Below are 12,518 nucleotides of genomic sequence, written 5' to 3' on the forward strand. Positions count from 1 at the left end.
TCCTGTGGAGCACGACGTGGCGCTTATAATACCGGCAAGGGTCCTAGGAGCACGACGAGCAGGTTCCCAGCAATCAGCCGCAGCATTATAAAACCATATTTTGTGGCGAAACTTTTATGAGATAACACAATGACCGTTACAAAAATTAAACAGTGTTTGTTACATGGGTACAATACATAAATAGTTCAAATGAAACACAATGCAGCACCGAGAAAGTTCTACGATACAAATTACCAAATCTAAAACATTGAACTAGCACACCTATACCAATCATCAGTCTGAAACATACTGAGTAAGAAACTCATTATCCGAGTACCCACAACCTTGTTGCTGTGGCTAGGCTGACCTGCATTGCTCTGACCTACCTGTCACCTGTAGTAAACGGCCTCCGCTTTATCTGCGGCCTCTGCGGCCTGAACGTGTCGTCATCCTCCTCCACCTGCAAGCCCGCCTCTGCTAAAGCGATGAGCTCGCTCAGTCTGCCAGTGTCGTCCTCAACCTCCTCCACCTGCAAGCCTGCCTTTGCTAGAGTGATGAGCACGCTCAGTCTGCCAGTGTCGTCCTCAGCCTCCTCCGCCTGCAAGCCCGCCTCTACTAGAGTGATGAGCTCGCACAGTCTGCCAATGTCGTTCTCTGCCTCCTCAGCCTACAAGCCCGTTTCAGCAAGAGCGATGAGCTCGCTCAGTCTGCCAATGTCGTCCTCATCCTCGTCCCCCTCATTAGACAACACAATCGGTGATTGAACGGTGTGACCAGCTCGTGTTCTGTGCTCATCTAACTTATTTTCCTCATACCTTGCACGAGCCACCTCTGCGGCATGGTCCTCGCTGCATCCAATCTCTTCATGTATAAAATACAATCAGTTAGCAATGTGATTATATTACATTTAAAATCAGGCAACGAAAAAAGGCTTTCAAGCACTCACTGGCACATAATGCAACAACATATTCGTTCAAGACCTACATCTGTGCTCTTGTATCCTCCCTTGCCTCCTTCCTTGCCCTCTCCTCCTCTAACGTCCTCCGTCTCTTTGATCCCCATTTATCCAGCCCAACATCGATCAGGTTACGAATACCGATCTGTCTAGCAAACTCACGCATCTTGTTTTGTGTTGTTTAACAAATAGGTTGACGTAGTCAGGTCCATATCCCCTCTTCTGTGCAATTACTTGTCTCCCCTTTAGTTCATCCAAGAACTTAGCTTGACCATCGTAACATTCCCACCTGTAATTCCTAGTGCTCTGTTCAAATGAAAAATTATATCATATATGTCTTAGCAAAAGAAACAAAATAGGATTTCATGTTTACCACAAAAATAACCAACCTCATCATAGTCAACCATATAGCCGCAATAATGACATATTTCATGCTCCGAAAGGACTAGACCGTAGTTGGATTTAACACCACATTCACACTTGACTAGAGGTGCTTTGTAAATTAATCTTTCTTTCTTCTTTTCCTTTGCCTTTGGTGGCTCTGGCCATTGATTCTTAGGACCGTAGAGCCACTCATTGAAACGACACTTCGCAAATTCATAACGCTACAAGATAATATATTAGTACACGCACACATATAGAGCTAAACATTTAAACAGATACATTTTTCACCTACTTCGTGTTTGTTCGGACACACAAACTCCAACGTATTCTTAGAGTTTATCACAACTCGATCTCTGCATTCACACAGAGGAGGATCCTCGAGTCGTCTAACTGCAGCTAGGTGCTTCTCCTTAACCGTCATTAGCAGGGGTTAGGAGGGTGGAACTCACCGCTTGAAGTGCTCACATGGATGTCTCCCTCTATACCAATCGTCGAAAAGGAGGTACCTAGGGTCAAACTTGTCTGCACCGTCGGTCCACTGAAAGAAAAAACACCTCTCATGGTCCTACACAACAAGATTCCAATAAAATATTAGTAGCCTACTTACACAAATGAAAAAAAAAAAGATAGTGAAAACAATTACTTACATTAAAACAACTGCATGTGTAGAAGCAACGCGCCGCTGTGTCCGGATGTCTCGATTGAAACACGTCGGCCAAAAAACCACAGTCACAGTTAGGGATAGGGAGGTCAGTAGGATGGGGGTATAATTCTCGAGGACGACCCTGTTTTCGCCAACACTCCTCCCGATACATTTCTTGCATCTAACAAAACGGTTGTAATTTAACAAACAAAAGTCAAAACATCACAAATTAATGTCAATGAGAACCATTTGCATTATAACAAATAAAATATAACCTACACTTTGGTGCAAACTCTATCTTAGATGTAAACATGAAAACTATATAAAAAATATACTTTGATCAGTAAAAATAAAATTTGGTACATCATTAGTATGTCTATATATTTATTCACATATAAAAGTTAAGATGCAAACTCAAACAAGCAAAATACATAGTAATCATAATTCTAACTAACCAATTAACCTTAACATTGACAATCCTAATCCTAATCCTTCAATCCAACGTTCTAACGAACTCATATTTTCCTCCATACTCTAACTACTCATTCAAATCATTTGATCCACCGTGGAGGCAAGGAGAAGCTTCATTACCTTAACAAGGCCGAGAAGAAGCTTCAGGGAAGATAGGGAGGGGGGGGGGGGGGGGGGGAGTTCGACGGCCGACCGTGGGGGAGCCGAGAGGCAATAGCGTGGCGGTGCAGGCTAGGAGGCACGTCGATGGGGGCAAGGCAGCATAGAGGCAACTGCTGTGCCAAGGGAGGAGTGGGACTAGGCCGCAGGTCTATATTAGGCTCTACCGTGCCCTGGACGGTGACGCGCCACTGCTACGCCATGATGCGTGGCACGTCACTGCCGCGCCCTGGTCGGTGGCGCAGCAGAGCTAGCCACGTCACCGATCAAGGGCCCTGTTCGCTGCCAGGTACACAGCCTCGCCGCACCCCCATGCATGGCACAGCAGCATTAAATCGCCAGGCCGTGCAAATAGACATGGCCAAAAGTGTTAGATTTAAAAAAAAACAGTGTTAGTTTTAAAATTAGTTTAAAATATGTTAAAAAAATTCTGTGTCAGAGACAATTTCACCATATCATGTCATCCAATAACTCAGCATGCTTCAGCGCCCAAATCATGGAGAAGCCAACACAGATCAAGCCATTTCAGAAACTACAATTTTGCAAGTGGATAGGCTGCCCTTGCCCGGCAAGCTCAAATCCATGTCCATTTATCCATCCATCCAGAGTCTCATCATCATCAGGCCAAAACAAAAAACAATAATCACAAAATGGGATAGCAAAACAGCGAAACCCTGAATGTTTGCTTTCAAAAAAAGAAGAGCATGAGTGTTTAAGAGATTGTTAACACAAATAAGAGGACGTCAAATCATTTCCAATCAAAACACTGAAATATTCATGTTATCAAATAGCCCTCAGATTGTTTTTTCTGAATTTCACAGTAGAACACAGACAATCACAACGCACACAAACCTGAGTTGATCTCCATCAGAAGGTGACCCAATGGGCTTCAGTGCTGGCACAAAGGAGGAGCAGGAGTGTAATCCAATTCCCTAGTGATGCAAGCGGGCATGTCCTCAAACCATAGGCTTACTTTTTGCGGGCTATATGGCGCAAAGAACACCGAGAATCCCCACCACTGCAATGGCCATTTCAGGAGGTCCGACCTTGCAAAAACATATAGGGTCACCCCATAGAGCTCAAATCCAAGCTGATCTATTTATCCATCCATTCATTAGGTGATGGGTTCACCGTAATCGTCATCGGGCAAGCACAAAACTCAGGAAGAGGCAGGAGCACAAAATGGGGACACTGCACGGCTGTGACCATCTGTCAGTAAGTGTATCTCTCTCTGCCCCTAACCAGGCTTCAGTATGAACACAACAGAGAAACCAGCAATGCACTGCACACTTTAGGAACTACAACTTGTAACAATTACCTCACTTGGACCTCATACAGAACACAAATTACAACGAGATGCCCTTATGATATGAGCACCATCAGGCTTAAAGCTGCTGTGTTTCCGCAGCTGAATTATGAAACACAAATCTATACCAAATAATAAAGAGGAAAAAATTCCGGCCATTTTTTTTGTCTATCCATTTTTTTTGTCCACCTCCCCCTAATTACCAGTAGTCGAGAATTTCTTCCGTCTAGACTTATATGACCCTAGATAAGTAGGACAAATAGACCTCTCCAAGCCTAAATAAACTGAATAGGAATAAGAATAATAATTCAAATCTATTTTCTACATGTCTCAAGTTTTATTAATGACATATGGACATAGGTTCCTTGACAAAAAAAAATACATGGCCAACGAGGACACCGTCTCTAAGGCAGAAAAAGAAAAAACAACAGAAAAAAAAATCATGGCCAACCAGGACAATCTCTCTACGGCAGAAAAAAAAACTGGAAAAAAAAACCAAACCAAGAGTTTGTACGGCAAAAAAGAAAAAATGGGAAAAAAATTGTGGCCAATGAGGACATCTCTACAGCAAAAAGAAAAAAAAAAGTCGACGTTTATGGAAAAAACAGAAGAAAAAGATTAAAACTAAAGAAACATATCGTGGTTTAGTAAAGAAGAAAAACAGAAAAAAAAAGAGAGACCCAAACCAAGAGTTTGTACGGCAAAAAAGAAAAAAAGGAAAAAAAAAATTTGTGGCCAACGAGGACATGATCTCTACTGCAAAAAGAAAAAAAGTCGGCGTTTATGGAAAAAATAGAAGAAAAAGATCCAAACTAAATAAACTTATCGTGATTTAGTATTTAGTGTTATTGGGAATAGATCTCTAATCTTATTTGATTTCCTATATGGATTTAGATTACGTTCTCGTCCAACTTACTAGAAGGTATCTATTTGGATTAGAATAGGATTCTTAACTATACTTTGTGTCGAAAAAAACGGAAATAAAAGAGACCAAAACCAAGAGTCTGTACGGAAAAAAAGAAAAAAGGCCAAAAAAAATTTGTGGCCGATGAGGATACGATCTCTACGGCCAAAAGAAAAAAAGTCAGCGTTTATGGAAAAACCAGAAAAAGATTAAACTAAAGAAACTTATCGTAGTTTAGTATTATTAGGAATAGATCTCTACTCTTATTTTTTCTATATGGATTTAGATTAGGTTCCTTATCCAACTTACTCGGAGGTAGACAAAAGAAATGGGCTGGTAGGTTTAGATATATAGATAAAAATGGTAAAATATAAAAAGATATGTATGTTCCTGTTGTTTTCGTGAACATTTGATAAATTTTTTCTCCCGTTGCAATGCACGGGCATATATGCTAGTACTACCAAAGAAACAAAACAAGTATATCAAGGTACTATAATACCAATATGAACTTCTGGGCAAACCCGTTCCTCATATATGGAATAAAAGGGAGTACAAAACTAATATCAATCAAAAATAATGGAAGGAATACAAGAGAACCCCACATCAAACTAACAGAGGCAAACCTGGCAGATGAAACTTCAAATCAGTTTATATAAGCAAGAAATTCAAAATGGTATATATGAGTAAGATAAGTAAAAAGCTTGTCCTCAGGTCTCAAAGAAACAGCATTCATTGATGGTACAAGACGCCTCCAGACAGCCATTTAATGACAATACGCAGTCACTGTTGCAGAAGCTGATAAGTAGTTCAAGCGAACAGGGCCTAACACTCTCCCTCTGAACACACAGAGACAGACAGGCAGACAGAGATAGAGAGAGAGAGCGAGGAGGAGGAAGAGGAGTTGGAGGATGGGAGGAAATCATTTGCCATCTTTGCATATTCGATTTTCATCATTGGGCAGCACATTTTTTTAGAAACTATAAAAGGTAAAGCTGCAATTCTGTCTAAAAGATGGGCAGTAACCATATCTTCAAGCTAGGAACTTGGTGCGGCAACAACTTCACAAATTGGGGGTGCGAAAATGGAGTGCAATATGATTACATTAAATTTCAGAAAACAAATAAAAAGAAAGGTGACAGGAGAGGTGAAACCACAAACATATTTTTTTTAAAAAAAGGATCACGAAATGCCTGCAATTCACATCTTAAAACAGAAGACCAAGTTCCACTTGAGAATGACACCTAGCCCTCCATGAAAGAACCGAACGAAGGAGGGCATTGAGGCCTCGGACAGATAAGTTCATCACAAAAAGAGAAAGAAAATCAAACTAACCAATGGTCTACACTGCCAAATGGACTCAGACCATGCGATAGGCATGATATGCCATGTTTCATCAAAGGCTAATGCAGCAGGCTCCAACATTAGAAGTGGAGCATGCCCCGGGGATGATCGGTAGAAGAACATGACTGCGATTATGCCAGCAGTGACAACTGACAGCTAGAGGAAAGGAGGACGAGGAAAAAAAACAAACAATGGGCCAGTCATCAGTTTGGCTACTTCATCTCATCAAATACTTCGGCATGCCAAAGCACCGAGAATATGGACTGTGGAGATGGCAAAACAGCACAAGTAATTTGAGGAGCTACAACCTTGCAATAGGTTGATCCCACCAAGCTGAGAACCATTTCAGCTCATTTATGCATCAATCCACACAAGTCTCATTAACATCGGAGCAAAAGCGAATCAAGCAACAAGACAGTGAATCTTGAAAATGGCCTAATACAACCGTAACAGTATCAATATGTGTAGTACAGTTTTAATGGTTATTAATTCAATAAAGCTCAACAAAAACAGTGGATAATAGGTGTTAGCACCAAGAAGCAAGACGAGAAACTATAATAGTAGAATTAGAATTAGAATTAGAACTATGCAAGTAGTAGCGGTAATATACATGAGGCACAGGGATGAGTGATGTGTTTATTCAAAGATATATACTTCATCCAGCAAAATCATTTCTTACAACAAGGTAGTAAATATCAGCACCCTGAATGTTTAAAAATTTGTACACTCAAAAAGAGGTCCGCAAGTCAATTCCAAATGACACACAGAAATGTTTGCTTTGCAAGAGATCCTCAAGTCAGATCCAATGGACACGCAGAAATGTTTTCTTTGCAAAATAGCCCTCAGATTGACAAGTTTGTTTGATTTCCATCAGAAGCTAATGCAGTGGGCTTCAACGCGGGCACCAAAGCACATTCAAGGGCTCGAAGAAGAAGAAGAAGACAGCCTCCAAGCTAGCTAGCTGTGGTTCCTTGCCAGCACAAGGAGAAAGAGAGATCAATCCAAGTCCAGATGGATTTGCACTTGCAGTGCCAGTAGATGGGGGGAGGGAGAAGAGGAGGACGAGGAGGAGGCGATAAGTCTGCCACAAGGGCAGTCCCACTTGTCAGTAGAGTGAGCGAGCAACCGACCCAACCCCCGAGCATGCTTCGACACCCAGAGGACGGAGGAGCCGACACTGCATTAGCCATTCAAGGGAGCTCCGACCTTGCAAACACAAAGGAGTGACCCCGTGGAGTTCAATCTGATCTATCCATCCATCCATCCATTCAACAGGTCAGAGAGGGTCATCGCCATCATCATCGGGCAAATGCAAAATCCAAATATCTGCCACAAAAATCAGTAACAGGAAAGCAGAAAAAAACCTCATCTACACCGCGATCCCAATCGATGTTTCAAAACCATGGCAAAACTAAAACAGGCCAGAAAGCAGAGGGAGAGAGACAAATCAACCGTGATCTCCCTAAAAAAAAAGCAAACATAGGAAGCGATATCGGAAAACCTCCCAAGCAAAGGGATGCAAGAGGGCATGTCCGCAAACCATAGGCTTACTTTTTGCGGGCTCTATGGCGCAAAGAACACCGAGAAGACCCACCACTGCAATAGCCATTTCAGGAGGTCCGACCTTGCAAAAACATATAGGGTCACCCCATGGAGCTCAAATCCAAGCTGATCTATTTATCCATCCATTCATTAGGAGATGGGTTCGCCGTAATCATGATCGGGCAAGCACAAAACCTAGGAAGAGGCAGGAGAGCAAGATGGGGACACTGCACGGCTGTGACCATCTGTCAGTAAGTGTATCTCTCTCTGCCTCTAACCAGGCTTCAGTATGAACACAATGCACCGCACACTTTAGGAACTACAACCTGTAACAATTACCTCACTTGGACCTCATACAGAACACATATTACAACGAGATGCCCATATGATATGAGCACCATCAGGCTTAAAACTGCTGTGTTTCCACAGCTGAATTATGAAACACAAATACTACCAAAGAAACAAAACAAGTATATCAAGAAACAAAATGTACTATAATACCATATGAATTTCTGGGCAAACCCATTCCTCATATATGGAATAAAAGGGAGTAAAAAACCAATATCAATCTAAAATAATGGTAGGAATGCAGGAGAACCCCACATCAAACTGAGGCAAACCTGGCAGATGAAACTTCAAATATGTTTATATAAAGAAGAAATTCGAAGGTCCCGGGTGCAAGCAATAGAGTCTTACCGCCTGTGACCGGAAGGTCCCGGGATCGAGTCGCGGTCTCCTCGCATTGCACAGGCGAGGGTAAGGCTTGCCACTAACACCCTTCCCCAGACCCCGCACAGAGCAGGAGCTCTCTGCACTGGGTACTCCCTTTAAAGAAGAAATCCAAAATTGGTATATAAGAGTAAGATAAGTAAAAAGCTTGCCCTCAGGTCTCAAAGAAACAACATTCATTGATGGCACAAGACGCCTCCAGACAGCCAAATTTCAGTGAAACGAACAGGGCCTATGTGCACCAAAACACTCCCTCTGAACACAGAGAGACAGACAGGCAGACATAGAGAGAGAGAGAGAGCGACGAGCAAGAGGAGGAGGAGGATGGGAGGAAATCATATGCCATCTTCGCATATTCGGTTTTCATCATTGGGCAGCACATTTTTTTAGAAACTATAAAAGGTAATGCTGCCATTCTTTGTCTAAAAGATGGGCAGTCACTATATCTTCAAGCTAGGAACTTGGTGCAGCAACAACTTCACAAATGGGGGTGTGAAAATGGAGTGCAATATGATTATATTAAGTTTAAGAAAAAAAAAATAAAAAATAAAAAGAAAGGTGACAGGAGAGGTGAAACCACAAACATTTTTTTTAAAAAAAAAGCACAAAATGCCTGCAATTCACATCTTAAAACAGAAGACCAAGTTCCACTTGAGAATGACACCTAGCTCTCCATGATAGAACCGAATGAAGGAGGGCATTGAGGCCTCGGACAGATAAGTTCATCACAAAAAGGGAACGAAAATCAAACTAACCAATGGTCTACACTGCCAAATGGCCTGAGACCAAGCGATAGGCATGATATGCCATGTTTCATCAAAGGCTAATGCAGCAGGCTCCAACATTAGAAGTGTAGCATGCCCCGGGGGATGATCGGTAGAAGAACATGACTGCGATTATGCCAGCAGTGATAACTGACAACTAGAGCAAAGGAGGACGTGGAAGAAAAGCAAACAATGGGCCAGCCGTCTGTTTGGCTACTTCATCTCATCAAATACTTCAGCATGCCTAAGCACCGAGAATATGGACTGTGGAGATGGCAAAACAGCACAAGTAATTTGAGGAGCTACAACCTTGCAACTGCATATAGGTTAATCCCACCAAGCTGAGAACCATTTCAGCTCATTTATGCATCAATCCACACAAGTCTCATTAACATCGGAGCAAAAGCGAATCAAGCAACAAGACAGTGAATCTTGAAAATGGCCTAAAATAAATTGATACAACCGTAACAGTATCAACATATGTAGTACAGTTTTTATGGTTATTAATTCATTAAAGCTCAACAAAAACAGTGGATAATAGGTGTTAGCACCAAGAAGCAAGACGAGCAACTATAATAGTAGAATTAGAATCAGAACTATGCAAGTAGTAGCGATAATATACACGAGGCACAGGGATGAGTGACGTGTTTATTCAAAGATATATACTGCATCCAGCAAAATCATTTCTTACAACAAGTTAGTAAACCTCAGCACCCTGAATGTTTTAAAATTTGTACACTCAAAAGGAGGTCTGCAAATCAATTCCAATTGACACACAGAAATGTTTGCTTTGCAAATCTAGTCAGATCCAATGGACACACAGAAATGTTTTCTTTACAAAATAGCCCTCAGATTGACAAGTCTGTTTGATTTTTCCATCAGAAGCTAATGCAGTGGGCTTCAACGCTGGCACCAGAGCACATTCCAAGGGCTCGAAGAAGAAGAAGAAGAAGAAGACGGCCTCAAAGCTAGCTAGCTGGGGTTCCTTGCCAGGACAAGGAGAAAGAGAGATCAATCCAAGTGCGGATGGATTTGCACTTGCAGTGCCAGTAGATGGGAGGAGGGAGAAGAGGAGGAATATGTCTGCCACGAGCATGCTTTGACACCCAGAAGATGGAGGAGCCGACACTGCATCAGCCATTCAAGGGAGCTATGACCATGCAAACGCAAAGGAGTGACACCGTGGGGTTCAAATCCGAGCCGATCTATCTATTCATCCATCCATTCAACAGGTCAAAGGGTCATTGCCATCATCATCGGGCAAATGCAAAATCCAAATATCTGCCGCAAAAATCAGTAACAGCAAAGCAGAAAAAAAACTCATCTACACCACGATATCTATCAATATTATGTAGCACAGTTTTTATGGTTATTAATTCATTAAAGCTCAACAAAAACAGTGGATAATAGGTGTTAGCACCAAGAAGCAAGACTAGCAACTATAATCGTAGAATTAGAATTAGAACTAGAACAATGCAAGTAGTAGCGATAATATACATAAGGCAGGGATAAGTGATGTGTTTATTCAAAGATAGTAAACCTCAACACCCTGAACGTTTCAAATTTGTACACTCAAAAAGAAGTCCGCAAGTCAATTCCAATTGACACACAGAAATGTTTGCTTTGCAAGAGATCCTCAAGTCAGATCTAATGGATAAGCAGAAATGTTTTCTTTGCAAAATAGCCCTCAGATTGACAAGCTCGTTTGATTTCCATCAGAAGCTAATGCAGTGTAGGGTTTAGGGTTTAGGATTTAGAGAGAAGAGGAGGAAGAGGAGGAGGCGATAAGCCTGCCACAAGGGCAGTCCCACTTGCCAGTAGAGTGAGTGAGCATCCGGTCCCTGAGCAGGCTTCGACACCCACAAGACGGAGGAACCGACACTGCATTAGCCATTCAAGGGAGCTCCGACCTTGCAAACGCAGAGTGGCCCCGTGGAGTTCAAATCCGATCCGATCCGATCTATCTATCCATCCATCCATTCAACAGATCAAAGGGTCATCGCCATCATCATCGGGCAAATGCAAAAATTAAAATATCTGCCGCAAAAACCAGTAACAGGAAAGCAGAAAAAAGACTCATCTACACCGCGATCTCGATCGATGTTTCAAAACCATGGCAAAACTGAAACAGGCCAGACGCAGAGGGAGAGAGACAAATCAACCGTGATCCCTAAAAAAACAAATCGAACGTAGGAAGCGAGATCGGAGAACCTCCCGAGCGAAGGGGCGGGGGGTCGCTGCCGCCGGCACACCGGAGCGACGGAACCCTCCTCACGGACGGCGTGGAGGAGACGAGGGTTTCCGCCTCACCCTCACCCCGAAACCGCGCGGCGGAAAACCCTCTCATTTCTCGTGCCGCTGCTGCCCTGCCAGTGCCAGCAAGTACTCCGGGGCCTGCTTTTTAGGCGTTGGAGGGTCGGCGCTGCTCCCGAGGAATCAGAAGGCCACGCCGTGTAAACGGGCCGCATCTTCTTCCAAGCGGCTGCGGGCGGAGGCATTGTAGGGCTGACGGTTATGGGCCGAATAATAGCCCGTGAACCCGTTCATTAGAGATGGGCCATGGTTGTTACGAGGCCGCCTCGTCGCTGCTGGCTTTCCAATTTTATGGGCCACAGGCCACGGCATTCCCTGACCAAATAGAACCTCATATAGAACTATAAGGCCCACAAGTTCACGTCTCACAAACGCAAGAACAGCCTGGAAACGATTTAGGGCAGTCCAACCTGAAACCACGGATAGTTTCCATAGCATTAAATACCATGTGAACTATGGAAAAAAAAAGCTGACGTGGCACCTGAGTGAAGGAAGGGAGAGAAGAATAGTAGAAACCGCTTCTCACGTGAGAAACGACGTCCTCTCGTGGCCCAAAACCGATGGAAATTATAGCGTCCGTTTGTTTGGGCTTGTTTAGCTTATAAGTCGTATTTTTTCAGTTAATGAATAATATTTTTTTCTTACACAAAATCAGTCAACAGTATTTTTAGCCATGACTTATTAGCTAAATAAGGCCAAACGAACACGGCGCATGTTTTTCAGCGTTGTTGCCGTCGTTTCCTCGGCCCTATGACCACCTCCCTCCCGGATCCCATGCGCAGACTACTTTCCCAACTCGCGCCACCTCTTTTCTCGCGCGCTTCCGCTCGTTTCCCTCCCGTGCGCTCGTCAGCAGCTGGTTTCCCTCCCCCGCGCCCCCTGCTCTCTCCCCGCGCAAGATGCCGTACTCATTGAGCCAGCACATCCGGGGGCTAGTACAGCGGCGGAGCCAGGATCTTGCAGCAGCAGGGTATTCTATGTAAAAAATTACAATGCAAATATACATAAAGTGCTATATTTCTCCCACA

At 43.1% G+C, this 12,518-nt stretch overlaps 1 long non-coding RNA gene across 1 annotated transcript; it reads right to left on the minus strand.

Moving 5' to 3' along the window:
* Positions 1 to 315: 315 nt before the first annotated feature.
* LOC136514011 (uncharacterized) lies at positions 316 to 2,138 on the minus strand. The gene is made up of 4 exons (XR_010773493.1): positions 1,966 to 2,138; positions 1,324 to 1,883; positions 926 to 1,240; positions 316 to 840 (listed from the first exon to the last, which is right to left on the minus strand). It is a non-coding gene; the product is annotated as an uncharacterized lncRNA (long non-coding RNA).
* Positions 2,139 to 12,518: the final 10,380 nt, after the last annotated feature.

This window comes from Miscanthus floridulus, chromosome 16, assembly GCF_019320115.1.
Source record: "Miscanthus floridulus cultivar M001 chromosome 16, ASM1932011v1, whole genome shotgun sequence".
In the NCBI taxonomy this organism is placed as follows: domain Eukaryota; kingdom Viridiplantae; phylum Streptophyta; class Magnoliopsida; order Poales; family Poaceae; genus Miscanthus; species Miscanthus floridulus.